General features: G+C 43.2%; 1 protein-coding gene and 1 pseudogene across 1 annotated transcript in view; both read left to right on the top strand.

Annotated features, from left to right (window-relative positions):
- The window catches only part of LOC126248800 (collagen alpha-1(XI) chain-like), a 571,383-nt gene that overhangs the window by 178,525 nt on the left and 365,224 nt on the right, over positions 1 to 27,634 (top strand). The window lies entirely within an intron of this gene.
- Positions 9,764 to 9,881, top strand: LOC126249914 (5S ribosomal RNA; annotated as a pseudogene).

The following is a 27,634-nucleotide window of genomic DNA, read 5'->3' as shown; positions in this document are numbered from 1 at the left end:
TTGTAATGTTAAAACAAGTGTACGGCGATGATTGTTTATCGCGAACACAAGTGTTTGAGTGGTTTAAACGATTTAAAGATGGCCGCGAAGACACCAGTGATGACACTCGCACTGGCAGACCATTGTCAGCAAAAACTGATGCAAACATTGAAAAAATCGGTAAACTTGTTCGACAAGATCGCCGTTTAACAATCAGAGCAGTGTCTGAGTTAACAGGAGTTGACAAGGAAAATGTCGAACAAGTTTACCGATTTTTTCAATGTTTGCATCAGTTTTTGCTGACAATGGTCTGCCAGTGCGAGTGTCATCACTGGTGTCTTCGCGGCCATCTTTAAATCGTTTAAACCACTAAACACTTGTGTTCGTGATAAACAATCATCGCCGTACACTTGTTGTAACATTACAAACGTTTCACTTGCAGATTTTCCTAGTTTGAAACAAAATTTGATGTTAACACGCTGTTCTTTCTGTACACTCAACATTTTCCGACGCACAGACAAAACGTCAACTACTTAAAACAGACACCACGGGCAGACTGAGTGCAGGAGGCAGATGAAACTCGAGCAGTAGGCGGAGCGAGAGTCACGTGACAGGCCACGCGACTTTCAGCCTTATTGCATTCGTTTTATTGTTTCACCAGTACTAGTCCGGTTTTTTTCTAGCCACACCTCGTATGACGTCCGACATCTGTAATGATGGGTGTCCGCCCAACCCCACGACGTCTGGACGTGGTTTCACCTTGGTTTCGCCACGTGTTGAAGACGCTCACCACAGCACTCCTCAAACACCCGACAAGTCTTGCAATTTCCGAAATGCTCGTTCCGAGCCTCCGGGTTATCACAATCTGCCCTCAGTCAAACTCAGATAGATCGGGCGCCTTCCCCATTCTAAACACAGACGCTCACTGATACTATATGCACCGTGCGTGTGTCCGACTAGTAGTCATCCTCATCAGATGACGCTGCTATCGCATGGACGAGTTTATATCGATAATAGGTCGATAGTCATGTTGTTTTGGCTGATCAGTGTATATTTCTCGTTTGAATTAACTGTGTCAGTAGCTGCAAGGTCCTAATGTAGATATATCACATAAACATAAAATTACTAATTAAATAAAAATTATTCTGGTGCCGGAGAAATTTTGTTGAACCCCAAATAGGACACTTCTCACTTCGAGAGTAAAAAACATTTACAGCCGGTCGTAAAACTATTCACGTAACGTTATATTTCCGTGCAAGGGAAGACAGTGGCAGAATATACTACGGCGTTATCAGCCAGCGTTTTCTACGCACAAATAAAATCATCACCTTCATAGTCGGCGAGAAGACGGCTAAAGAGACGGTAATGACTGGATAAAGTTGAAAACCCGGCCCGGGTCGTCGCTTAACAAATTCCGACGTCCTGTGGTGAAAAGGGCTCGAGAAATCGAGTGTACAGCGAGTGTTGCACCACAAGTACGTGGATATCGATGGAAGTATCGATGGTGCGGTGAGAACGTACGGCCGATTTGATACCAAAGTTGCGATAGACGCGTAGAAGAGGTAGCTCGCATAATGTGAACTCAGAGCCGTCCCAGGACAAAGTGGGCGCCCATTGCAGCCCGCCGCTTGTCTGATGGGCGCTATTTAAGATGGTGTTGACCTCACGGGGTTGCTGTGGGTCCGTCCATGCACTCACTACCATCATTGGTAAAGCTCGTAATGCAAGAGTCGATAACTGTTCAGTCGATACTTCCATTTGTGGTGGGTGCCGGGTGGCCTGCTCGTTTCCGTCCGACCGGGACGCCAGACGACAGGATGTGTTGTTACATGTTTTTAGCCAGTCGTAAACGTCGTAATAAACTGGTATAAGGTATCTCAGACATTTTACGATGTCGTTGCCTGCCACTACCCACGATTCTAGTACAAAGCCGCACTATCTGACAACGATTTATTATATTACTATCTTATGCAGTAACAGGCTACGGGACACGAAACCAGGAACGATGCTGTATTGTACTTAGAGGCTCATACAGGCGCGAATGGCAAGGCACGAGACATTTATGACGGCCTCACGAGTGGAAAACTAGGCAGGAACTAGTGTTTTCGACACTCCCAACTGGCGAGGGATTGCCACAGAGATGTCATTGCCTTTCCGGCCAGGGACAATATTTTTCAAGTAACGAAGTTTGTGTACTGTTTAGGAGCCTTTTATGTGAAAACTTTTTGTGAGAGGTCTAAGGAGACAGATAAATCAGTCGGTTGTCAGACTCGTGCCCATTGTGCCAGTTCAACGAACCCTGCTCCGCATTACTTGCCGGAGCTGATGGCGAGTGGATCCAATCCAACAACGGCGCATCGATGGAAGAAACATTAATTTTCACAGACCGACCTGGAATGCTCCTAATTAAAGACAAGTAGCCTTCTTCACTGAATTAAATGGCTCAAATGGCTCTGAGCACTATGCGTCTTAACTTCTGAGGTCAGCAGTCGCCTAGAACTTAGAACTAATTAAACCTAACTAACCTAAGGACAGCACACACATCCATGCCCGAGGCAGGATTCGAACCTGCGACCGTAGCGGTCGCTCGGCTCCAGACTGTAGCGCCTAGAACCGCACGGCCACTCCGGCCGGCAATAGATTTCAACTTGATATCTTTGCCTGTTCCTGAGAAAAAGGGCTTTTAACAGACGGACGGACAGACTGACGAACAATAAATAGCAAAAAAAGTTGTTATGTGATACAGTTACAGATTAACAATTTTAGGATTTTTTCCTTTACTTGTACTGCGAAACCCAGCTTCTCGCAAAATTTCATGATTCTAGGTTAACGGGAAGTAACCTCCAGATTTTGGTGACAGTTTGCGAGTATCAAAATATGTAGCATAAATGGTCGTATCTTTTGATCGCATGGACTTAGAAGCTCGAGTTGCTTACACTGCCAAGAGACCGTAGACCTTAGTATTGACATAAATTTCAATTACAGACCTCTAACCGTTCCTGAGAAAAACGGTTCTTAATAGCCGGACGGACAACAAAGAGGTCCTATAAGAGATACATTTTTTACCGATTGAGGTACTGAACCCTAAAAAACCTGCAACTTCAGAGTGATGGGAATAGATAGGCAACTTGCTTACTGGTTTATTTGCTAAGCCAACGGTAATCGCTTCCCGCAAACTCCAGTTAATTTTAAGTAGACGAGTATACTGCGTTCCTTGATGAAACGTAATCTTAGAGCGAATGCTTCATTGATGCATGCGACTATTCGAAATGAGTATTCCGCCATTTGTAAAGGAAGCGTTGCTAAAATATTTGTCGGTGGGATGTCATAAGCGTTTGGTTGGTCAGAAAAGCAGCGAGTGAATACAGGTTTATCAATGACGTCACACGCTTGCGCAATCGACTGATGTCATTACTCGTATAGCTCCCATTCAGTCCGGCCGTGCCGGCTGCTTGTGAGGTTCTCAGCGCCCTTCCTTCGTAAAATAATCGCAGCGTAGGCGGCAAACAGCGAAATGTTTTATTTCATGTTTTATGGCATTCGAATGCGTTGGTGTTCTGTCTAGTACTGCGCACTGATTTCAAGTCACGGCGTATTTCAGTGCACTGCTCAGTTAATTTCTGATGTGTGGATAATGTGAGCTACATATCGCACTGCCTTGCTGCGTATTGTTGGATAACGCCTGTGAGACGTAAAGCAATAATAGTAGAATGATGACGTACTAATACGGAAAGAAAACGACACTGAACGCTGTCAGTGAAATCCTCCCACAATACGGTAAATCTTGTAGAAGGACCATTTGCGTCGTGAAAATACTGCATCTTAATTCCGGTAAACGTGAAAGACTGAGCCGGCCGCGGTGGTCTAGCGGTTCTAGGCGCTCAGTCCGGAGCCGCGCGACTGCTACGGTCGCAGGTTCGAATCCTGCCTCGGGCATGGATGTGTGTGATGTCCTTAGGTTAGATAGGTTTAAGTAGTTCTAAGTTCTAGGGGACTGATGACCATAGATGTTAAGTCCCATAGTGCTCAGAGCTCGTGAAAGACTGAACATATTGTCTTAACATTGGCAATCAGAACATCACAGATATCAAATCTATTCTGTAGTTAACGAGCGCATAGACACTGCCATCTTAGACCAGCTGCAGTATCGGAGTTAATTTCTGTGACCCATAACAGGTCAAAAATTCGCAAATGTGATAGAAATTTTATTCTTTGAAAAAGTATTGTGATATGTTAAACAAAGCCAAAACAGCTATGCACACTATATGCAGGGTGTTTCTGTAAGAGCGTGGAAAAATGTAACAGGACATAGAGAATGTTTCACTGAACAATTTGAGGTAGGAACACGGGGTCGGAGAAGCCAGCTTAAGGAAATAATCGGAATAAAATCATATTACTGTATACTTTTTTATTTACATTAGTTACAAAAAAAATGGTTCAAATGGCTCTGAGCACTATGGGACTTAACTTCTGAGGTCATGAGTCCCCTAGAACTTAAACCTAACTAACCTAAGGACATCACACACATCCATGCCCGAGGCAGGATTCGAACCTGCGACCGTAGCGGTCGCGCGGTTCCAGACTGTAGCGCCTAGAACCGCTCGGCCACTCCGGCCGGCCATTAGTTACAGTTGACTGCAAATACCATCATTTACACAGTGACTGTACCATTTGCGTTGTCACGAATTCATATAATTGGTTCACTTCGATTGGCCATGAATCCATCACCTTCAGTGAGGATTCACAACTTTGTTCGACTTCCTGCGGGAATCTAAAAGTCGGGAGCATGGAGGGCATGGACGAGACTGTGGATAGGTGCAGCTAGGTGAGAATGTGGGTCGGCAGAGGGGCGTGCCGACATAATCCGCGCAAGTGTGTCAAACACTGTGTATGTGTTGTGCAGTGGTTAACGCAACTGCCTCGTAAACAGGAGGTCCTGGGTTCGAATCCCAGCGTGACAATATTTTCGCTCGTCACTGCAGCCGCATAAAGCCCCGATTCGGCTTGCATCAGTGTAGATCCTTCCGTTTCCTTTCCTTTCTTCTCCTTCCACCTGCAGCTTACGTAATAGTAATTAAAATATTTTTAAACGTTTTTTTAGTTTTCCAAAATTTTTAAAATAATAAATCAATTCGTTATAATTAATAAACCAGGTCGATGATTACATTTAGTGTCCTTCCTAAAGTCTTCATTACGAAATAATGTCAGCCGGCCGAAGTGGCCGTGCGGTTAAAGGCGCTGCAGTCTGGAACCGCAAGACCGCTACGGTCGCAGGTTCGAATCCTGCCTCGGGCATGGATGTTTGTGATGTCCTTAGGTTAGTTAGGTTTAACTAGTTCTAAGTTCTAGGGGACTAATGACCTCAGCAGTTGAGTCCCATAGTGCTCAGAGCCATTTGAACCATTTTTTGAAATAATGTCGGTAACTGAGTATTTACAATTACTCCTATTTCTCCATTTGCTCTTTCTAAACAAATCATGTATATGACATTAACGCATCGTATGTGTAGTAACATATCCACAAGCAAATAAGTAACCGAGTGTATTTAGTTCGAAGTCCTCACACTTTTCGCCCCATAGAGTGTAACTTCTTCTTCTTCTTCTTCTTGCGTTGCGGCCTCTGTAGGACCACGGGTAGCCCCTTCGTGGACTGCATTTTCCTCTTCTTCTCCCAGAACCTCTTCATTCTTTCTCTTCTTCTCTCCCACTCTTCTTCCGAGATCTTCAGTGTCCTTTTCTCCTGTCGGCTCCACTGGTGATACTTTAATCTTTTCCTGTATTCTTCTCTGTCATTGATCTCCGGCATATTGACCGATGTATATTTGTTCCTCCAATTTTCCTTTCCTTCGACCTTGATCCCCAATTCCAACCAGTCCTTCCGAAGTTCAAGAACCCAATTGGTTCCTGATTAGTTCTTGTCTTTCCCCTTGTCCTCCCTGTTGTTTCCCACACTCTCTTCGTCATTCTGTCCATACTCATCCTAACTACATGTCCAGCAAACGTTGCCCTTTTGAGTCTGATTTCCCCGGATGTTGTTCTCACGTTCCGGTAGAATTTTTCCCTTGGTCTTCGCATCCACTTCTCTCCATCTCTTTTGTGACCTAGTATTTTTCTCTCATCTTTCTCTAGTTGTTCTGCTCCATTTCTTCTTAGTGACATCGTCTCAGCAGCATATAATACTGCATTCCTCACCGTTGCCTTGTAGTGGCTTATCTTTGCCTCTGTGGATATATTCTTTTTATCGTATATCTCTCTTGTCATAGTGTGTAACCATAGCAGAGCTTATATTTCCTTGTCGCTTTTACTGACTATGCTGCACGTGAACAAGTCCATACTAATCACAACACCAGGCGTGGGAAAATATATATCATGTTATGTCGACCTCCAAATTTCACTTATCTTGGACAAGGTCCTATATGAGGCTCACCGAACGAGGGGTAGTGATTGAGACTAGAATCGAATTTAGAAGGAGAGAATTCGAATACCTGTTTTGCCATCCAGATATTATGTGTTTCCCTAAATCATGTAAGGCGAATACTGGAAAGGCCACGGTCGGTTCATACATCGTATGCGTCCAATAGGAGCTTGTACTCAATCTCTAAAAATATATTTGTCTGCAAGGCCTGAAACCCTATTCTTTCTTTCTTTAACATGAAATTCTTCATTAATGTGGAATACTACTATGATGCATTGAGTTAGAGATAAAAATTTCTAACTTAAAGCGGAATATAACAAATTAGGATTATAGATTAACATAACGCGCAAAGAAAAGAAACTTAGTGTCTCATCTCCAACAGCCGTTGACTCTTTTCTAATTGTCGAAATAGAAACATTCAATTTCTGCCCATGATATTCTTTCCACGACCTTCCGCCATGAATCCTAGCAACAGGCTACATTTGGTATCACGACATGACCGTTAATGGTGAATCCCAGAACCGGTGTTTTTAAAGAGTAGAGCCTTTTATACATGTTCTTCGGTCCCTCCATGGAAAATGGTCGTCATCGGAGCCAAATAACTGACACAGTTATGACGTTCAGGGCGCAGTTCCCATTTTGTGACGAATAGCCAATGATATTACGTACAACGCACCGTAGGTGACGAATAAGAAATAGAGGATTGTTTATGTGGTCGTAGTAATGCAGGTCAAACATCATTTCTCCTTTAACATAAAACCCACAGACAATAGTCACACAGAAATAAAAGAAAGGTATTTTATGTATTGGCCTTAAGACTCTCATGCCATAATAATGATGATCTGTAGCAGAATTTCGGTCTCCTATCTAGCCTAGGTACAACACAACATAAATACAATTAACAGATGTGGAATATGGCAAGCTGAACTTAGAACTAATATGAAAATAAAAATCTGAAAAGTTACATTACACAAGTTATGTGTTAAAGTATTGCCTCTTTAATAATTCTTTACATATGTAATAATTACTAGATTCATGGTAAATTATCATCGCAATTTCATTTAGCAATTTCTCTTGTACACGGGAACAAACGTCAGCTGACATTCAAAATGGGAATTACTCGGGCAGCACTACGGGCATAAACTCTGTAATGAGAATTCAGTTGTACTCTGTGTAAACTAGAGATTCGACAACCATTATCCTTTGCTCTAAGGAATTAACTTCAAATATTAAACAAATAAATGTTACCTCTTGATCAAATAACTGCAGTTTTTAACAAATAAAACTCAATGAGCACTTGCAACGGTGTGACAGCAAACAGAAGCAGTGTATCAGTAGCATTTCTATGTTTTAAGACATTATTAATGGTAATGGAACTGAAAATTTACAGCATGTCATGAGTTCAGCAACGAAGTAGTTCTGGTTCTGCTCTAAAAACGTCAACACTCCCTGCAATTGCAGGCTTTCTCTGCGTATTTCAGCTAGGAAATCTTCACTTCGCCTGAAGATGATGGATACGCAATCCGTTGAAACGTTGCGACTAGAACACGACGCCACTCGGCGGATAACCCGTGAAGATTTCATAGCCAACACTCCCTATTTCGTTGGAAAATTTTCTTTGTTCATCACAATATATTCGGTATATACAACGATATGTCTTCGAAAGTGAATGGAAAAACAATTAATTCTTTTTGTTAACGTGCTTATGAACCAACTGTATGTACTGTTACTGAATTTATCCTGACCACGCGTAGTTGGTTGGTTTTATGTTCAATAGATCGTTTGCACAATAAATAGTACTCAAGTAGAACGAGTCGTTTTATATTCACGTCACAATTATTTTTTTTTTTACTATGGCTGCATGCTGACCATTTACTATTTCTTTAAGTATACAGACGTGTGTTAGAAATTTCTACCCATCACCTTTCACAAATTACCATAACAGAAATTCCTCTACAGAACAGAAGTTGTCAAGGAGAAACTTTTTCAGTTTATCTGCAAATTTACTTTTCTTCCTGTCAGACATTTTATATCGTTGGCTAAGTGAACAAAACGGTTGGTTGCAGAATTTTGCACTCCTTTTTGTGCTGAAGACAACCTTAACGTGGAGTAAAGAACGTCATTGTTTCTGCCGATATTGTAATTATTTTCATCATTGTTCAAAATGGTTCAAATGGCTCTGAGCACTATGGGACATAACATCTGAGGTCATCAGTTCCCTAGACTTAGAACCACCTGAGCCTAACTAACCTAAGGACATCACACACATTCATGCCCGAGGCAGGATTCGAACCTGCGACAGTAGCAGCAGCGCGTTTCCGGACTGAAGCGCCTAGAACCGCTCGGCCACAGACGCCTGCAACTGCAGTCGAAAACGAATGAATTGACCGTTGGTAGTCTACTGACGTTTCACACACATTCCTCATCAACATCCTGCATTTGATGTCTATACCGCTTTGCGGTCAATAAATGCCCTATTCATGCCCCACAACTGTTCGTATCGGTGTTCTATGTGTTAGCTTAAGATTTGCCTTTTGCCACAGTGTGATCTTAGTGGACAAAACCACGTAGCCTTGCTTGTTTTGTGATGATTGTTTCAGTATCATACTTCAAAAAGCTTGAGATGATCCAAAGCGGCAGGAGATTAAAGTGTAGCGAAAAGTTTTGGGAGTTGGTGAAACTCAGCCATTCCCCTTTGAGACAGTGAATTCAACTTTCTGCTATTCTACGGTGTTTGATAACCTCAGAATTAAAAGGTCACTGAATTAAGGACCCATTAACACATAGCCTCATTATTAGAATGGGCAATCAAAAAATCACGAAATTCATGGCATTTTTAATAATAAATATACAAATAAATGGCTAAAATTTGCCCCCTTACCACCTCTTACTACCAGGTAACCAGCATTACCTGGAGATATCTTGACGTGCTACCAGAGTACCAGTTAATACTTGTACAGTATCAAATAAATGTCGAATTTGCTCATAGTGTCGCCCACCAAACACACTCGATATGAACTTGACCGCAGGACACTGGCGAGCCAGTTGCCAAGCGATGAGTGCTGTGGGCTAGACAAGTCTAGCAAAGAGTAACTTTAGTAAATGAAGAGAAGATTACGGCTTAACGTTCCCGTCGGCACTGGAATATGACAACGGAAGGTGCCGAAGGAAGAGTCTGACACTGACTTTTACAACTCCGCTGTAAGTTCGATAACTTTTGAAACTACGCCCAACATTTAGCGCCAGGGATCATCTAACAGCTAAGATACGAGTAGTTAATAGTAGTCCGAATCATGTTCTAAACAATACGTTTGGAACACAGCTCTCACTAACGTTACCGTTAATTTTACTGTGGGTATAATTATAGCTCGGCAACGGCCTTGCCGCAGTGGATACACCGGTTCCCCTCAGATTACCGAAGTTAAGCACTGTCGGGCGTGGCCGGCACTTGGATGGGTGACCATCCGGGCCGCCATGTGCTGTTGCCATTTTTCGGGGTGCACTCAGCCTCGTGATGCCAATTGAGGAGATACTCGACCGAATAGTAGCGGTTCCGGGCAAAGAAAACCATCATAACGACCGGGAGAGCGGTGTGCTGACCACACGCCCCTCCTATCCGCATCCTCAACTGAGGATAACACGGCGGTCGGATGGTCCCGATGGGCCACTTGTGGCCTGAAGACGGAGTGCTTTATAATTATAGCTCAGGGAAAAGAAGGACTCGTCTGCAAATTGTTAAGTCATGTCAGTAACACCACGTGGCCTGTTTTCATGCTCAAATTCCATGGCATAAGAAAAACCAAGGAATGTTATATGGGAAAGTCAAATTAAAACTAGACAGATGGAAAAAAGTAAGTAAACTGTTTATTATTTCAAAAGTAATCACTATGGCTGTTAATACATTTATCCCAGTGTGATACAAGACGGTCAACGCCTTCACGGAAAAATGTTTGCAGTTGCTTATAGAACCATGACTGAACCCAAGCGCGCACCTCTTCATCCGAAGCAAATCGATGACCACGAATGTCTTTCTTCGGGGCTCCAAAAATATGGAAATCGCATGGGGAACGATCGGGACTGTACGGCGGAAGTTCAAATGGTTCAAATGGCTCTGAGCACTATGGGACTTAACATCTGAGGTCATCAGTCCCCTAGAACTTAGAACTACTTAAACCTAACTAACCTAAGGACATGACACACATCCATGCCCGAGGCAGGATTCGAACCTGCGACCGTAGGGGTCGCGCAGTTCCTGACTGAAGCGCCTAGAACCGCTCGGCCACAACCGGCCGGCGTATGGCGGAAGTGTAAGGGCTCCTCAGCGATTATCCTGCAGTGTAATCGAAACAACTTTGGCATCACATGGGCCCAGTGTACTACAAGGTGAAAATCGTATGCATACACGAGTCGTAAATTACAGATTAATTACGACGCAACTTTTTAAAAAATAGAAAAAAGGCGCAAATAGCAATAAATATTTTGTTTTCATTATCCTGATTAATTGTACACCTATATAATTTCTTCCAGTATTGTGGAAGTAACGTAGCATTTGAACAGTTTTTGTGTACCCTCACCATTTGCCACCTTTGTCAGCAACCTATTGTAGCCTGCCTTTTTAAGCTTCACAGTCATTAAAACTGTTAGCATCGCTAAATTCTTGTTCTCTCTAATCGCCGCCAACAGCTCTTTCCATCGATCCCTTAGTCATCATTGATTTTTCACTCTCTTTGCTCTTCGCAGTGTATATTTTCTCAGCCACCTATGGATCACTGAATCATTCATTACCTCGTCTCAGTGATCCCCCCGAGCCTCTAATCATAAATCTAGTAAAACCAAGAAAACACAACGACTCCAGGAACGAGAAGTAGGAAATATACAAAATAAACAAGCGCCAACACACCACAAACATTGACAGAAATGTCCGTAGAGCTGTCCAGGGCGATAACCAGTAAACATAATCAAGATTATCCCAATTCACTAACGATAGACAGGAACGACCAGTGCAGAAGTACCTTTATCGCCTGCTTAATAAGTGTTGTAACTTACGTCAGTTACTATCGTAGTCACTTACTCAGTGTCTTGCTGCAGACCACAGTAGATAATTTGAGGAAAGCACAGGCGGCTGCCTTCTATGACGAGGGTATTGGAAATTTGGTACAAGGCTACAACAGATGTCGAAGTCGCCAGCGGTAACAACGTCCAATAGTACACTACTGGCCATTAAAATTGCTACACCAAGAAGAATTGCAGATGATAAACGAGTATTCATTGGACAAATATATTATACTAGAAATGACATGTGATTACATTTTCACGCAATTTGGGTGCATAGATCCTGAGAAACCAGTAACCATAACAACCACTTCTGGCCGTAATAACGGCCTTGATACGCCGGGGCACTGAGTCAAACAGAGCTTGGATGGCGTGTACAGGTACAGCTGCCCATGCAGCATCAACACGATAACACAGTTCATCAACAGTAGTGACTGGCGTATTGCGATCGGCCACCATTGGCCAGACGTTTTCAATTGGTGAGAGATCTGGAGAACGTGCTGGCCAGGGCAGCAGTCGAACATTTTCTGTATCCAGAAAGGCCCGTACAGGACCTGCAACATGCGGTCGTGTATTATCCTACTGAAATGTAGGGTTTCGCAGGGATCGAATAAATGGTAGAGCCACGGGTCGTAAAACATCTGCCGGCCGCGGTGGTCTAGCGGTTCTAGGCGCTCAGACCGGAGCCGCGCGACTGCTACGGTCGCAGGTTCGAATCCTGCCTCGGGCATGGATGTGTGTGATGTCCTTAGGTTAGTTAGGTTTAAGTAGTTCTAAGTTCTAGGGGACTGATGACCACAGATGTTAAGTCCCATAGTGCTCAGAGCCATTTTTTTCGTAACACATCTGAAATGTTACGTCCACTGTTCAGAGTGCCGTCAATGCGAACAAGAGGTGACCGAGACGTGTAACCAATGGCCGGGTGATACGCCAGTATGGCAATGACGAATACACGCTTCGAAAATGGCTCTGAGCACTATGCGACTTAACTTCTGAGGTCATCAGTCGCCTAGAACTTAGAACTACTTAAACCTAACTAACCTAAGGACATCACGCACATCCATGCCCGAGGCAGGATTCGAACCTGCGACCGTAGCGGTCGCTCGGCTCCAGACTGTAGCGCCTAGAACCGCACGGCCACTCCGGCCGGCAATACACGCTTCCAATATGCGTTCACCGCGATGTCGCCAAACACGGATGCGACCTTCATGATGCTGTAAACAGAACCTGGATTCATCAGAAAAAATGACGTTTTGCCATTCGTGCACCCAGGTTCGTCGTTGAGTACACCATCGCAGACGCTCCTGTCTGTGATGCAGCGTCAAGGGTAACCGCAGCCATGGTCTCCGAGCTGATAGTCTACGCTGCCGCAAACCTCGTCGAACTGTTCGTGCAGATGGTTGTTATCTTGCAAACGTCCCCATCTGTTGACTCAGGGATCGAGACGTGGCTGCACGATCCGTTACAGCCATGCGGATAAGATGCCTGTCATCTCCACTGCTAGTGGTACGAGGCCGGTGGGATCCAGCACGGCGTTCCGTATTACCCTCCTGAACCCACCGATTCCATATTTTGCTAACAGTCATTGGATCGCAACCAACGCGAGCAGCAATGTCGCGATACGATAAACCGCAATCGTGATAGGCTACAACGCGACCTTTATCAAAGTCGGAAACGTGATGGTACGCATTTCTCCTCCTTACACGAGGCATCACAACAACGTTTCACCAGGCAACGCTGGTCAACTGCTGTTTGTGTATGAGAAATCAGTTGGAAACTTTCCTCATGTCAGCACGTTGTACGTGTCGCCACCGGCGCCAACCTTGTATGAATGCTCTGAAAAGCTAATCATTTGCATATCACAGCATCTTTTCCTGCCGATTTTCGCGTCTGTAGCACGTCATCTTCGTGGTGTAGCAATTTTAATGGCCGGTAGTGTAGCTTGGAGGTGTAGCTGGATGTTGCAAATAGAACATTTTTGGTTTTCACCGTGGTCTCCATTTGGCTACGGATCGAACCTTGAAGAAAAAAAAAGTAGGCCTCGTGTTACTTAGAGTGGTGCCTCATTTGTGGAGGACTCGCTGTCAGAATTAGACCAGGCCCAGGATACAGCATCATCCCCCCCACCAAAGACAGCGCATGTGGGCGAAAACGTACATGCTTGTGACTATTTCTGTGTGAAAGCAGATGACGACTTGGAGCTTCCTGGATGGACGTGGATTGATCCTCTGCAACTAGTATCGGTGACGTTAGAGAAGACGGGAAGGTCACGTCTGCAGCGGTGAGTAACGGCTGCCTTGGACGCGAGACCATGGGCACCGTCGCTAGTTGAGGTTATCCCCATCCATTCTGGATTCGAACCTTCGACCGTATCAGCCGCTTGGTTCAGGAGTGAAGCGCCTAGAACCGCTCGACCACAGCGGCAGGCCATAAACAAAAAAAGAAGCGAAAAAATGAAACGTAAAATAAGAACAACTTTTGTTTGGTTACAGCGAGGACTATAATTTAGTAACTTCTACAACAGATCACGTTTACAAAAGGTGTTCCCAGAAAAAGTAGCCTAGCGGAGTTACGTGAAAAACTGCCTCCTACCGGCGAGGGTATGGTCGCCAAGCCCAACCGCTGCATATGTGGCGAGGTACGCCATTTGCTGACGACACATGTTCAAAAATTGTCACCCACTTTTGGGGTAATTCCCGACATTTGTGGCCCTATGTGTCTAATCTTAAATTGCTTGTCGCAGTGTAATTTACGTCACTTCGGGGTTTTTTAACTTTCAGTAAGAATCACCCAGTAAAAGTGACTAGAGCTGCATTTCTCTGTGACCGGTAGAACGGCCACAAGAGTGCATTCGGGTCGTTTGTGTTTTGTGGTGTTACCAGGCCTCCTAGGGTGTATAAGCGGCGTCAACAGCGTCAGATATTGAGTGATTACTATGAGGGACTTGGAGAAGCCGCATACTCGTCTAACACAGCGTTATCAGCAGCTGACAGGGTTTGAAAGGGGCCTCATTTTAAGTCTCCATTTGGACGGACGGTCGAGTCGTGCAATATCCACTTTTGTGGGGCACTCGGATGTGCCGGTGGCCCGATGTCAGGCTTCATGGGAACGTGAGGGCTGGCACATTCCTCGTCAATATTCCGGTCGACCATGTCTCACCATTACAACGGAAGATCGCTGTACATTGCACCAAGCACATCGTAGCCCCTTCACAGCTGGGCTTTCATCCAAGAGTAATGGATCCCCTACACACTCTGTGTCGCCTTTTGCCATTAAGCGGAGACTTAGCAGCCGCCAGACTACGGAATTATAGTGACATGCGTAGGCTGCCGTCAATACCACAACACAAATGCATGCGTTTGGAGTTGTGCCGTAACCTGAAATCATGGTCTGTTGATGAATGGAGTTGCATTGTGGTCAATGATAAATCTCTACACCGGGCGATCATCGTTGGCAAGTATAGTGGCGACCCGGCGAGTGGTTCTAGTGGTCTCTGCAGTGCTACTCCTCAATCATGATGTGGGAAGCCATCGGTTATGAATTCAGGCCACGGCTGGTAGTGGATGAGGGAACTCTAACGGCACAACGTATGTCGCGGACATCCTCCATCCTCATACGTTTCCTCTTACGTGACACTATCATGGTGTCATTTCTCAACAGAAGAATGCTCGTCCACACGTGCCAAGTGTCTCTATGAACTGTAGAGCTGATGTTGAGGTACTCCCATGGCTACCAAGATCTCCAGGTCTATCTCCGATAGAACGTGTGTTGAACCAGTTCAGACGTCGACTCCATTCCAGTGCCACTGTCTAATGTATCAAGGCCCAGTTACAACAGTTGTGTATCACGTTGCCTCATGAGAGGATACAACGGCTTTGTGATACCCCCCTCAATCGATTCAGAGCGTGTATCAGGATACAACGTCATACTGACAAGTGGGTTCATATTGCCAAGTTCTTTGTAAATTTGCCTCTATTATCATTGAAATAGCATCACATTCCCTCCCAACACGTGAATTTTCATCTCGTTTCGTTTTTTTTTTTTTTTTTTTTTTTTTTTTTTTTTTTTTTTTTTTTTTTTTTGTCAGGCAGTGCATGAAGCTGTTTCCATTACTGAAAGTGAATAGAGAGTTGCTAGAGTGAAGCCTTCTTACATATATAATTATCTCTATATGTCTTCATTCATTATTTTATTTGCCTTAGAAAGTCCCTCAATAACAAGAAAAAATTTTGTTACAATTTTTTTGTATTTTCTTAAGTTTCTCTTCCGCATTGTTTTTCTGGGTTGTGTCTGAGTCAGGAACTACAACATAAAAACACATGATCCGAAGAAAATGTGACTTTTGTTGATGACTGGTAACTCAACAGTATAAAAACAACCGCATTTACTTACAGTCCCACCAATACCTTCGGGAATCTGATGAGCTGGGTGACAAGTGCACTAATACATATAGGGGGCACTCAAAAATTTTCCGTTTGAGGGCGCTGCTACTGTGTATATGCAACATAGCGTGACTCCAGTGCAGGTATACAAGCACCGACAAGTAGATAAGGGATTATTGTGGCGTTCGTTCTTTCCGAAGTACGTGCGGTAAATGCGGACACGTGAATAATGGCGACGCTATTTCCAAATGCGTCCAAACAGGACCAATATGCGTTATTCTTTCCTTGGCTACCGAAGCAGAATGAAGAATCTGTATGGGGCAGCACATCTGTAGAAAACTACCGTTGTGGAATGGTGCGCCAAAGAATGCTGCTGCTTGGTGGTAACGCACGTCCCCATATCGCAAATGTCGTAACGCACAAGTTATGCTAACTCAAGTGGGAGACATGTGAGCCACCTGCCCTACAGTCCATAGCTCTTTAAGAGTCGAAGATTCCTTGTCGGATGAGGATATGAGCAGGCAGTTACAGACTTCTTCACGCGTCAGGACACGATATTTTACTAAACGGATACTTCAACCTGGTGCATCGTTGGGATGATGGCCTAAGTGCTCAAGGTTATTTTTCCTGATCGGCATACTGACTCTGGACTTTATCGTCCCTTACATGTGGAATCAACTGCTACTGCCGTGTTGAAACGGAACTATTTCAGTACTCTGCAAGACTCTGAACGCTGAACAAAATGATCTGTTAGCTTCTGATTGTATCCCTTCCCTTCTTATACGACATTATCGCGCAGGTTTTTACCTGTGGTACGTATTTCTACCTATTCCTTCTATCTGTATCCTCGTGTAAAAGAAATATACGTTCTGCATTTAAGATGCTGTTACAGTGATTGCGAACCGTCCATAAGCTTCTGTAGTTTACCTAATCACAACGTCGATTGTGCTTACAATCATATTCTCTTCAGTTTCTCGATTACGCTGATAATCTCCGTTGAGTGGCCATTAATCACACACGCACACATACTACACATTACTATCTTAGTTATTTTACTTTTTGATTTTAATATTAATTTTGTTTCCATACGTCGTGAGCTATTGATTTCTTTTAGCATCCTGTACAGCTTGCTCGCCAACTTTCATCGGTAGACTACAGCAATCCTTGAGTCATGACTTTTTGCCTGTCCTTCTTATAACTACAGTAGTTTTTTTTTTTTTTTTGACACTGAACGTCGTTTTATAGTATATTCCATCTCTCTTCTTTTGAGCTCTTCTGGAAGTTTTTCGTTGTCCAGATGTTAGAAACTGTCAGAATTCCCTAAAATTTCAATGCCGTGTGACCTACATGATATATCTCTCTCCCCCCTCTCTTTCTCTCTTTCTGTCTCTTTGCCTCACTTTTTTATGATTTTTCTAATTACAGTGAGGGTGGGGTGAGTTTTTATCACGAGACAGCGTAAAGCAACTGATCCACAGATGGCGCGGATGTCCTGCATTAATTATTATGGAATAACGTGCCATAAAACACCTCTGTTGGTGATCCGTTCAGCAGATAAGTACGTTAAAGGCGGCAGCCTCCTCGCTGCTTCTCCATTCCAGTGGGTTACTGCCCAGCCTCTCACTTGCTTTAGTGTCAGCAACATGGGATTGTGGATCCGTCTTGATGCAAAAACTTTTTGTTATTTATTTATTCACTCAAACAAGTTCAAATGGCTCAAATGGCTCTGAGCACTATGGGACTTAACATCTATGGTCATCAGTCCCCTAGAACTTAGAACTACTTAAACCTAACTAACCTAAGGACATCACACACATCCATGCCCGAGGCAGGATTCGAACCTGCGACCGTAGCAGTCGCGCTCAAACTAGTTCCAGCGACAAATATCATCATCATCAGTGGGGTCTTTCATTCTAAAACATGTAGAAATAGCATACTTATAAAACATTGTAAGACATGTGTATTGTTTTGTTCCAAATATCGTTTTCCGCAAATCATTTCATAATACCTTATTCACTATACGCCATAGCATGGTTTTACGATTATTGCAGCTATTTCCGCCATATTTTCTGCCTTTTTTGTTGCCAGTTTTCTCGGCACACATCGTGTCATCTGCAACTGTATGAGTTGCTGTTAGTAAACAAATACACTAACGTGAACTTATGTATGTCAGCGTTATGCAGTTGGTATTGCGTTGTGTTGTGGATACAAATTTGGTGTGTACTAGGTTATTACGTAGTTTGACATGTACTCACGTTCTGTGGACGGTTTACAGCTACTTTTAGGCACAGAGAAATATACCTTTCGCACATTATTCGTAATCCAAACACCCGAACAGCAAGATGGCATAATGTTTTGGATAACGAACAAGGTGCGAAAGTTATGCTTCTCTGTGTCTAAAGGTAGCTGCAAGCCGTCCAACAAATGTGAATACATAACAAACTACGTAACATCCCTAGTACACACCAAAACTGTATCCAAAACAATACTGCAATCCCAGTCCTATAACGCTGACATATGTTCACGTTTTCGAATTTTGTTTACTAATTCCAACTAGTACTGTTGCAGATGACATGATGTATGCCGAGAAAAACGGCAACAAAAGAACGCAGAAAATAATCGGGAAACTGCGGCAACAATCGTAAAACTATGCTGTGACGTGTAGTAAATAAGATATTATGAAATTATTCATGGAAACAATATTTAGAAGAAAACACTACAGCCGGCCGAAGTGGCCGAGCGGTTCTAGGCGCTACAGTCTGGAACCGCGCGACCGCTACGGTCGCAGGTTCGAATCCTGCCTCGGGCATGGATGTGTGTGATGTCCTTAGGTTAGTTAGGTTTAAGTAGTTCTAAGTTCTAGGGACTGATGACCTTAGACGTTAAGTCCCATAGTGCTCAGAGCCATTTGAACCACTTGAACCAAAACACTACACATTTACCAATGTTATACAATGTTTTATAAGTACACTATTTCTATTTGTTTTAAAATCAAAGAACTCACTAGTGCTAGCGATATTTGTCTCTGAAACTAGTTAGAGAGAATAAGTAAATAATAAAAGTGTTTTTGTATCCAGACGGACCCACAATCCCATGCAAACACGGATCAACAGAAGAGTTTCGAGATAAAATTATTGCTTTAGTGCCCTTTGACAAACACAAATCTATACTTCATAGTTTTCACTACATTTACACACGTAACAATTATATACCTGAAAACTACTGAAACATCGACAGAAGACAACACGATATAAAACCGTATAACAATTTTATCAATCACAGCCATCTCCAGGTAAGACGCAAGAGACAGGCAAAATACCCTCAGACTCCAAGAAAAATATAATGATCCCAATTCCAAAGAAACCAGATGCTGACAGGTGTGAAAATTACCGAACTATCATTTTAATAAGTCGCGGCTGCAAAATACTACCACGAATCCTTTACAGAAGAATGGAAAAACTGGTAGAAGACGACCGCGGGGAAAGTCCGTTTCCATTCCGGAGAAACGAAGGAACACGCGAGGCAATACTGAACCTATCACTTCTCATAGCAGGAAAGGCAAACCTACACTATGTGATCAAAAGTATTCGGACACCCCCAAAAACATATGTTTTTCATATTAGGTGCATTGTGCTGCCACCTACTGCCAGGTACTCCGTATCAGCGACATCAGTGGTCAATAGACATCGTGAGAGAGCAGAATGGGGCGCTGTGCAGAACTCACGGAATTCGAAAGTGGTCAGGTGATTCGGTGTCACTTGTGTCATACGTCTTTACGCGAAATTTCCACACTCCTAAACATCCCTTGGACCACTGTTTCCGATGTGATAGTGAAATGGAACGTGAAGGGACACGTACACCACAAAAGCGTACAGGTCGACCTCGTCTGTTGACTGACAGAGACCGCTGACAGTTGAAGAGGGTCGTAATGTGTAATAGGCAGACATCTATCCAGACCATCACAAAGGAATTCCAAACTGCATCAGGATCCACCGCAAGTACTATGACAGTTAGGCGGGAGGTGAGAAAACTTGGATTTAATGGTCGAGTTGTTGTTCATAAGCCACACATCACGCCGGTAGATGCCAAAAGAGGTCTTGCTTGGTGTAAGGAGCGTAAACATTGGACTATTGAACAGTGGAAAAACGTTGTGTGGAGTGAAGAATCACGGTACACAATGTGGCGGTCCGATGGCAGGGTGTGGGTATAACTAATGCCCGGTGAACGTCTTCTGCCAGCGTGTGTAGTGCCAACAGTAAAATTCGTAGGCGGTGGTGTTATGGTGTGGTCGTGTTTTTTATGGAAGGGGCTTCAACCCTTGTTGTTTTGAATGGCACTATCACAGCACTGGCCAATATTGATGTTTTAAGCACTTTCTTGCTTTCCACTGTTGAAGAGCAATTCGGGGACGGCGATTGCATCTTTCAACACGATCGAGCACCTGTTCATAATGCACGGCCTGTGGCGGAGTGGTCACACGACAATCACATCCCTGTAATGGACTGGCCTGCACACAGTCCTTACTTGAATCCTATAGAAAACCTTTGGGATGTTTTGGAACGTCGACTTCGTGCCAGGCCTCACCGATCGACATCGATACCTCTCCTCAGTGCAGCACTCCGTGAAGAATAGACTGTCATTCCCCAAGAAACCTTCCAGCACCTGCTTGCGCGTATGCCTGTGAGAGAGGGAGCTGTCATCAAGGCTAAGGGTGGGCCAACACCATATTGAATTCCAGCATTACCGATGGAGGACGCCACGAACTTGTAAGTCATTTTCAGCCAGGTGTCCGGATACTTTTGATGACATAGTGTACGTTTATAGCATTTGTGGAATAAGAGAAAGCTTTTTACAATGTTGACTGGAATTCTCTCTTTCAAATTCAAAAGGTGGCAGGGGCAAAATACAGGGACCGAAAGGTTATTTACAAGTTATACAGGAACCAGATGGCAGTTATAAGAGCCGAGGGCCCCGATAGGGAAGTAGCAATTTAGAAGGGAGTGAGACAGGGTTGTAGCCTATCCCAGATGTTATTTAGTTTGTGTATTGAGCAAGTAGTAAAGGAAACAAAAGAAAAATTTGGAGTAGGAATTAGAGTCCAGGGAGAAGAAATTAAAATTTTTAGGTTTGCCGATGACGTTTTAATTCTTTCAGAGGCAGCAGAGGACTTGGAATAGCAGTTGAATGGAATGGACAGTATCTTGAAAGGAGGATATGAGATGAACATCAACAAAAGCGTAACGAGGATAATGGAATGTAGTCGAATTAAATCCTGTGATGCTAAGAGAATTATATTAGGTAAGGAGGCACTTAAAAGTAGTAAATGAGTTTTGCTATTTGGGAAGCACAATAACTGATTATGGTCGAAGTAGGGAGAATATAAAATGTAGACTGGCAATGGCAAGAAAAGCGTATCTGAAGAAGAGAAATTTGTTAACAGCTAGTACACATTTAAGTGTCAGGAAGCCTTTCCTGAAAGTATTTGTATGGAGTGTAGTCATGTATGGAAGCGAAATGAGGACGATAAATAGTTCAGACAAGAAGAGAATAGAAGCTTTCGAAATATGACGAAGATTAGATTGGTAGATCACGTAACCAAATGAGAAGGTACTGAATAAAATTATGGCGAACACAAGTTTGTCCTTCAAGCTGACCTAAAGAAGGGATCGGTTGGTCGGGCACATTCTGAGTCATCAAAGGATCACCAATTTAGAACTGGAGGGAAGTGTGGGGGGTAAAAATCGTAGAGGGAGACCAAGAGATGAATAATGTAAGCAGATTCAGAGGGATGTAAGTTACAGTAGTTACTCGGAGATGAAAAGCTTGCACAGCATAGAGTAGCATGAAGAGTTGCTCAAACCCGTCATTTTACCGCAACAACAACAACAGTCATTTCCAGATGATAAAAATGTCTTACTTAATAAAATATTACACCACCGCTAAAACAGAGGAATGTAACCTTAATGCAGTTTGACTACTCCGTCTGTTAGGTGTGAATAAATCATATCAAGTAGAAAACTGATCATTCTGACAGCAAAAATTTATAATTTGTGTGATTATTTCACGTGGAAGAATGTTAAATGTTATTCTTGTCAAACCTCTATTGTTCGTTATATTAGGTGAAACTGGCCCATGTTTTATCGTTCTGATACGATGTTACGCGAGTAATATACAGAACACCTTTTTCGTGTGTCATTGGAAACGAAACAGAGAGAGAAGGTACGACGCGCTGAGAACGATAAAGGACTAAAGCAAATCATCGTCGATTGTGAAACTGTATTTATGTATGCTTCTGACATTCTTTGATCTTATGGTGAGTCAGGTTTATCTGTGCTGTAGGTCCACATTGTACGAGGGTTGGAACTTTAATAGTTTTAACTATCTATTTACAAAAAAAATGGATCTGAGCACTATGGGACTTAACTGCTGAGGTCATCAGTCCCCTAGAACTTAGAACTACTTAAACCCTACTAGCCTTAGGACGTCACACACATCCATGCCCGAGGCAGGATTCGAACCTGCGACCGTAGCGGTCGCGCGGTTCCAGACTGTAGCGCCTGGAACCGCTGAGCCACCCCGGCCGGCATTTATTTACAGCTCGTACAAAATAGATACGTGTTTCAAAGTTTTATTGACCTTCAAAGTAGTCACCAGCATTGTGCATAACCCGTTGCCATCGTTGTGGAATTCGTAGGATACTCTTAGCAGTGCCAGTTGAGTTGGCAGTCCGAGCGGAGCGGTCTGTTGCCCGACGAATTTGTAGCAGTTCTGAAGCGAATGCCGTGAAATGTTTCCTTCAGTTTAGAAATCGAGTTGAACTGACGAGGGCTTAAGTCATGGGAGTGCTGTAGGTGGTATAACACTTAGCAGCCTCATCAGTTAGACAAATCGGTAGCAGCTTGCACTGTCCGTGCTTGAGCATTGTTCTGCAAAATGATGGTCAGGTCGTGGTGAAAGTGTCATTATTCTGTCTCTAAGCTGGTCGTAGGATGTGTTCCAAAAATGAACAGCATAGAGATAAGATACTGGACCTTTTTCTCTGAGCTGTATTTAATGACCGTGGCTGAAATAGCTCTAAGCAACGTACGGCAAATTAATCTTCAATAACACAGTTTTTCCCCACAGAAAATGACTATAAACCGTTCTGGGTGAATGTTAAAACATTTATTTTATTTTATAAATAAAATAATTTATTTTACGCTATTGTAATATTATGAATACCCAGGAATTCTACAACTATTTACCTCAGTACCTTGAAAAAATTTTGTGACAGGTAACATATCTTCATTTTAAGACTCATAATGCACACTGGTCAGCCAGAATATTGCGAGCACCGACCTGTTAACGATAGAAACCCGTCCTGGCGATAGCAGCGTCACCTGGCGGGAATAACGTACGGTGGATGTAGTAACAGTGAGCGGGATGTCCGTGAGTAGAATGAGGAAGGCGCGCAGTCTATCTGAGTTTGACCGAGAGCATCATGTGCTGGTCTGGAGGCATTTCGGAAACTGCACGACTTTTCGGGAGTTCGAGGAGTGCTTTGATAAATGTCTTCAACATGTGGCGAAACTACGTCCAGACGTCGTGGGGTTGGGCGGCCACCCCTCATTACAGATGTCGAACGTAATAGGCTGGGCAGACTGGTAAAACATGGCACGCGGCGAACTGTGGCAGAACTAACATCAGACTTTAATGCAGGGCAGAGTATACGTGTGCCTGAACACCCACTGCACTGAAAACTCCAACGATGGACCTCCGCAGCCGATGACCCATACAGATGTCGCAGCGCTCGTTTGTGGTCTGGCATTGTCATGATGAAGCAAAGGGTGCTCCACATGTGGACGAACTCTTTGAATTTGAAACTCAATTACAGCATCCTGTTTCTCACACACGACATAGTTACGTTAAACACCGCCATGTTACACGATACAATTCGGAGTCCTCTAGCGGAGAAATGAAGAATAAAGATGTAAGATGTTAATAACATTTGTTTTATTTAAAAATCTTTAAAAGGTTTGGCGTAAAAAGTTCGGAGACGTTGCTTTTCAGCACTCAACTTACAAGGAGACCACATGGGTTTTGTAATTTTTCAAATTTATGGTATGAGAAGTTCAGGTCTCAACTATCACTTTTCCAAAGCAGTTAGATGAAACCTTCAAATATTCTCGATACAACGGATTTTGAAGTTTTCCGATCCCCTTTAATACCTCAAAATATAGCTGATTTCTTTTTCTCTGCAGGCAGCGTAGCTATCTGGTAGAATGCTTGGCTGCCTCATAGGGGACCTCGGTTGGATTTCATGCAGATGCATATTTTTAAATGGTGGTGCACTTTCTATTCTACTAGCTTTTCCTTGTAAAATACATGAAGATGGGGAAAAAATCAGTAGCGCTCAAGGCTGGTAATCCCTTATTCTAGTCTTCTTTCGATCATTATTTTTTCTTTTTCCTTTTCAGTTCGAATACGTATGCCATTTAAACATACAATTCATCAGATATGAACCATGGACCTTGCCGTTGGTGGGGAGGCTTGCGTGCCTCATCGATACAGATAGCCGTACCGTAGGTACAACCACAACGGAGGGGTATCTGTTGAGAGGCCAGACAAACGTGTGGTTCCTGAAGAGGGGCAGCAGCCTTTTCAGTAGTTGCAAGGGCAACAGTCTGGATGATTGACTGATCTGGCCTTGTAACAATAACCAAAACGGCCTTGCTGTGCTGGTACTGCGAACGGCTGAAAGCAAGGGGAAACTACGGCCGTAATTTTTCCCGAGGGCATGCAGCTTTACTGTATGATTAAATGATGATGGCGTCCTCTTGGGTAAAATATTCCGGAGGTAAAATAGTCCCCCATTCGGATCTCCGGGCGGGGACTACTCAAGAGGATATCGTTATCAGGAGAAAGAAAACTGGCGTTCTACGGATCGGAGCGTGGAATGTCAGGTCCCTTAATCGGGCAGGTAGGTTAGAAAATTTGAAAAGGGAAATGGATAGGCTAAAGTTAGATATAGTGGGAATTAGTGAAGTTCGGTGGCAGGAGGAACAAGACTTCTGGTCAGGTGACTACAGGGTTATAAACACAAAGTCAAATAGGGGTAATGCAGGAGTAGGTTTAATAATGAATAGGAAAATAGGAACGCGGGTAAGCTACTACAAACAGCTTAGTGAACGCATTATTGTGGCCAAGATAGATACGAAGCCCACACCTACTACAGTAGTACAAGTTTATATGCCAACTAGCTCTGCAGATGACGAAGAAATTGAAGAAATGTATGATGAAATAAAAGAAATTATTCAGATTGTGAAGGGAGACGAAAATTTAATAGTTATGGGTGACTGGAATTCGAGTGTAGGAAGAGGGAGAGAAGGAAATGTAGTAGGTGAATATGGATTGGGGCTAAGAAATGAAAGAGGAAGCCGCCTGGTAGAATTTTGCACAGAGCACAATTTAATCATAGCTAACACTTGGTTTAAGAATCACGATAGAAGGTTGTATACATGGAAGAACCCTGGAGATACTAAAAGGTATCAGATTGATTATATAATGGTAAGACAGAGATTTAGGAACCAGGTTTTAAATTGTAAGACATTTCCAGGGGCAGATGTGGACTCTGACCACAATCTATTGGTTATGACCTGTAGATTAAAGCTGAAGAAACTGCAAAAAGGTGGGAATTTAAGGAGATGGGACCTGGATAAACTGAAAGAACCAGAGGTTGTACAGAGTTTCAGGGAGAGCATAAGGGAACAATTGACAGGAATGGGGGAAAGAAATACAGTAGAAAAAGAATGGGTAGCTTTGAGGGATGAAGTAGTGAAGGCAGCAGAGGATCAAGTAGGTAAAAAGACGAGGGCTAGTAGAAATCCTTGGGTAACAGAAGAAATATTGAATTTAATTGATGAAAGGAGAAAATATAAAAATGCAGTAAATGAAGCAGGCAAAAAGGAATACAAACGTCTCAAAAATGAGATCGACAGGAAGTGCAAAATGGCTAAGCAGGGATGGCTAGAGGACAAATGTAAGGATGTAGAGGCTTATCTTACTAGGGGTAAGATAGATACTGCCTACAGGAAAATTAAAGAGACCTTTGGAGATAAGAGAACCACTTGTATGAACATCAAGAGCTCAGATGGAAACCCAGTTCTAAGCAAAGAAGGGAAAGCAGAAAGGTGGAAGGAGTATATAGAGGGTCTATACAAGGGCGATGTACTTGAGGACAATATTATGGAAATGGAAGAGGATGTAGATGAAGATGAAATGGGAGATACGATACTGCGTGAAGAGTTTGACAGAGCACTGAAAGACCTGAGTCGAAACAAGGCCCCCGGAGTAGACAACATTCCATTGGAACTACTGACGGCCTTGGGAGAGCCAGTCCTGACAAAACTCTACCATCTGGTGAGCAAGATGTATGAAACAGGCGAAATACCCTCAGACTTCAAGAAGAATATAATAATTCCAATCCCAAAGAAAGCAGGTGTTGACAGATGTGAGAATTACCGAACAATCAGTTTAATAAGCCACAGCTGCAAAATACTAACACGAATTCTTTACAGACGAATGGAAAAACTAGTAGAAGCCGATCTCGGGGAAGATCAGTTTGGATTCCGTAGAAATACTGGGACACGTGAGGCAATACTGACCTTACGACTTATCTTAGAAGAAAGATTAAGGAAAGGCAAACCTACGTTTCTAGCATTTGTAGACTTAGAGAAAGCTTTTGACAATGTTGACTGGAATACTCTCTTTCAAATTCTAAAGGTGGCAGGTGTAAAATACAGGGAGCGAAAGGCTATTTACAATTTGTACAGAAACCAGATGGCAGTTATAAGAGTCGAGGGACATGAAAGGGAAGCAGTGGTTGGGAAGGGAGTAAGACAGGGCTGTAGCCTCTCCCCGATGTTATTCAATATGTATATTGAGCAAGCAGTAAAGGAAACAAAAGAAAAATTCGGAGTAGGTATTAAAATCCATGGAGAAGAAATAAAAACTTTGAGGTTCGCCGATGACATTGTAATTCTGTCAGAGACAGCAAAGGACTTGGAAGAGCAGTTGAATGGAATGGATGGTGTCTTGAAAGGAGGATATAAGATGAACATCAACAAAAGCAAAACGAGGATAATGGAATGTAGTCGAATTAAGTCGGGTGATGTTGAGGGTATTAGATTAGGAAATGAGACACTTAAAGTAGTAAAGGAGTTTTGCTATTTGGGGAGCAAAATAACTGATGATGGTCGAAGTAGAGAGGATATAAAATGTAGACTGGCAATGGCAAGGAAAGCGTTTCTGAAGAAGAGAAATTTGTTAACATCGAGTATAGATTTAAGTGTCAGGAAGTCTTTTCTGAAAGTATTTGTATGGAGTGTAGCCATGTATGGAAGTGAAACATGGACGATAAATAGTTTGGACAAGAAGAGAACAGAAGCTTTCGAAATGTGGTGCTACAGAAGAATGCTGAAGATTAGATGGGTAGATCACATAACTAATGAGGAGGTACTGAACAGGATTGGGGAGAAGAGGAGTTTGTGGCACAACTTGACCAGAAGAAGGGATCGGTTGGTAGGACATGTTCTGAGGCATCAAGGGATCACCAATTTAGTATTGGAGGGCAGCGTGGAGGGTAAAAATCGTAGGGGGAGACCAAGAGATGCATACACTAAGCAGATTCAGAAGGATGTAGGTTGCAGTAGGTACTGGGAGATGAAGAAGCTTGCACAGGATAGAGTAGCATGGAGAGCTGCATCAAACCAGTCTCAGGACTGAAGACCACAACAACAACAAACATGGTAATTAACACATACTTAATG

This window comes from Schistocerca nitens, chromosome 3 (genome assembly GCF_023898315.1).
Source record: "Schistocerca nitens isolate TAMUIC-IGC-003100 chromosome 3, iqSchNite1.1, whole genome shotgun sequence".
In the NCBI taxonomy this organism is placed as follows: Eukaryota; Metazoa; Arthropoda; class Insecta; order Orthoptera; family Acrididae; genus Schistocerca; species Schistocerca nitens.
This window is presented reverse-complemented; position numbering and strand designations above follow the sequence as displayed.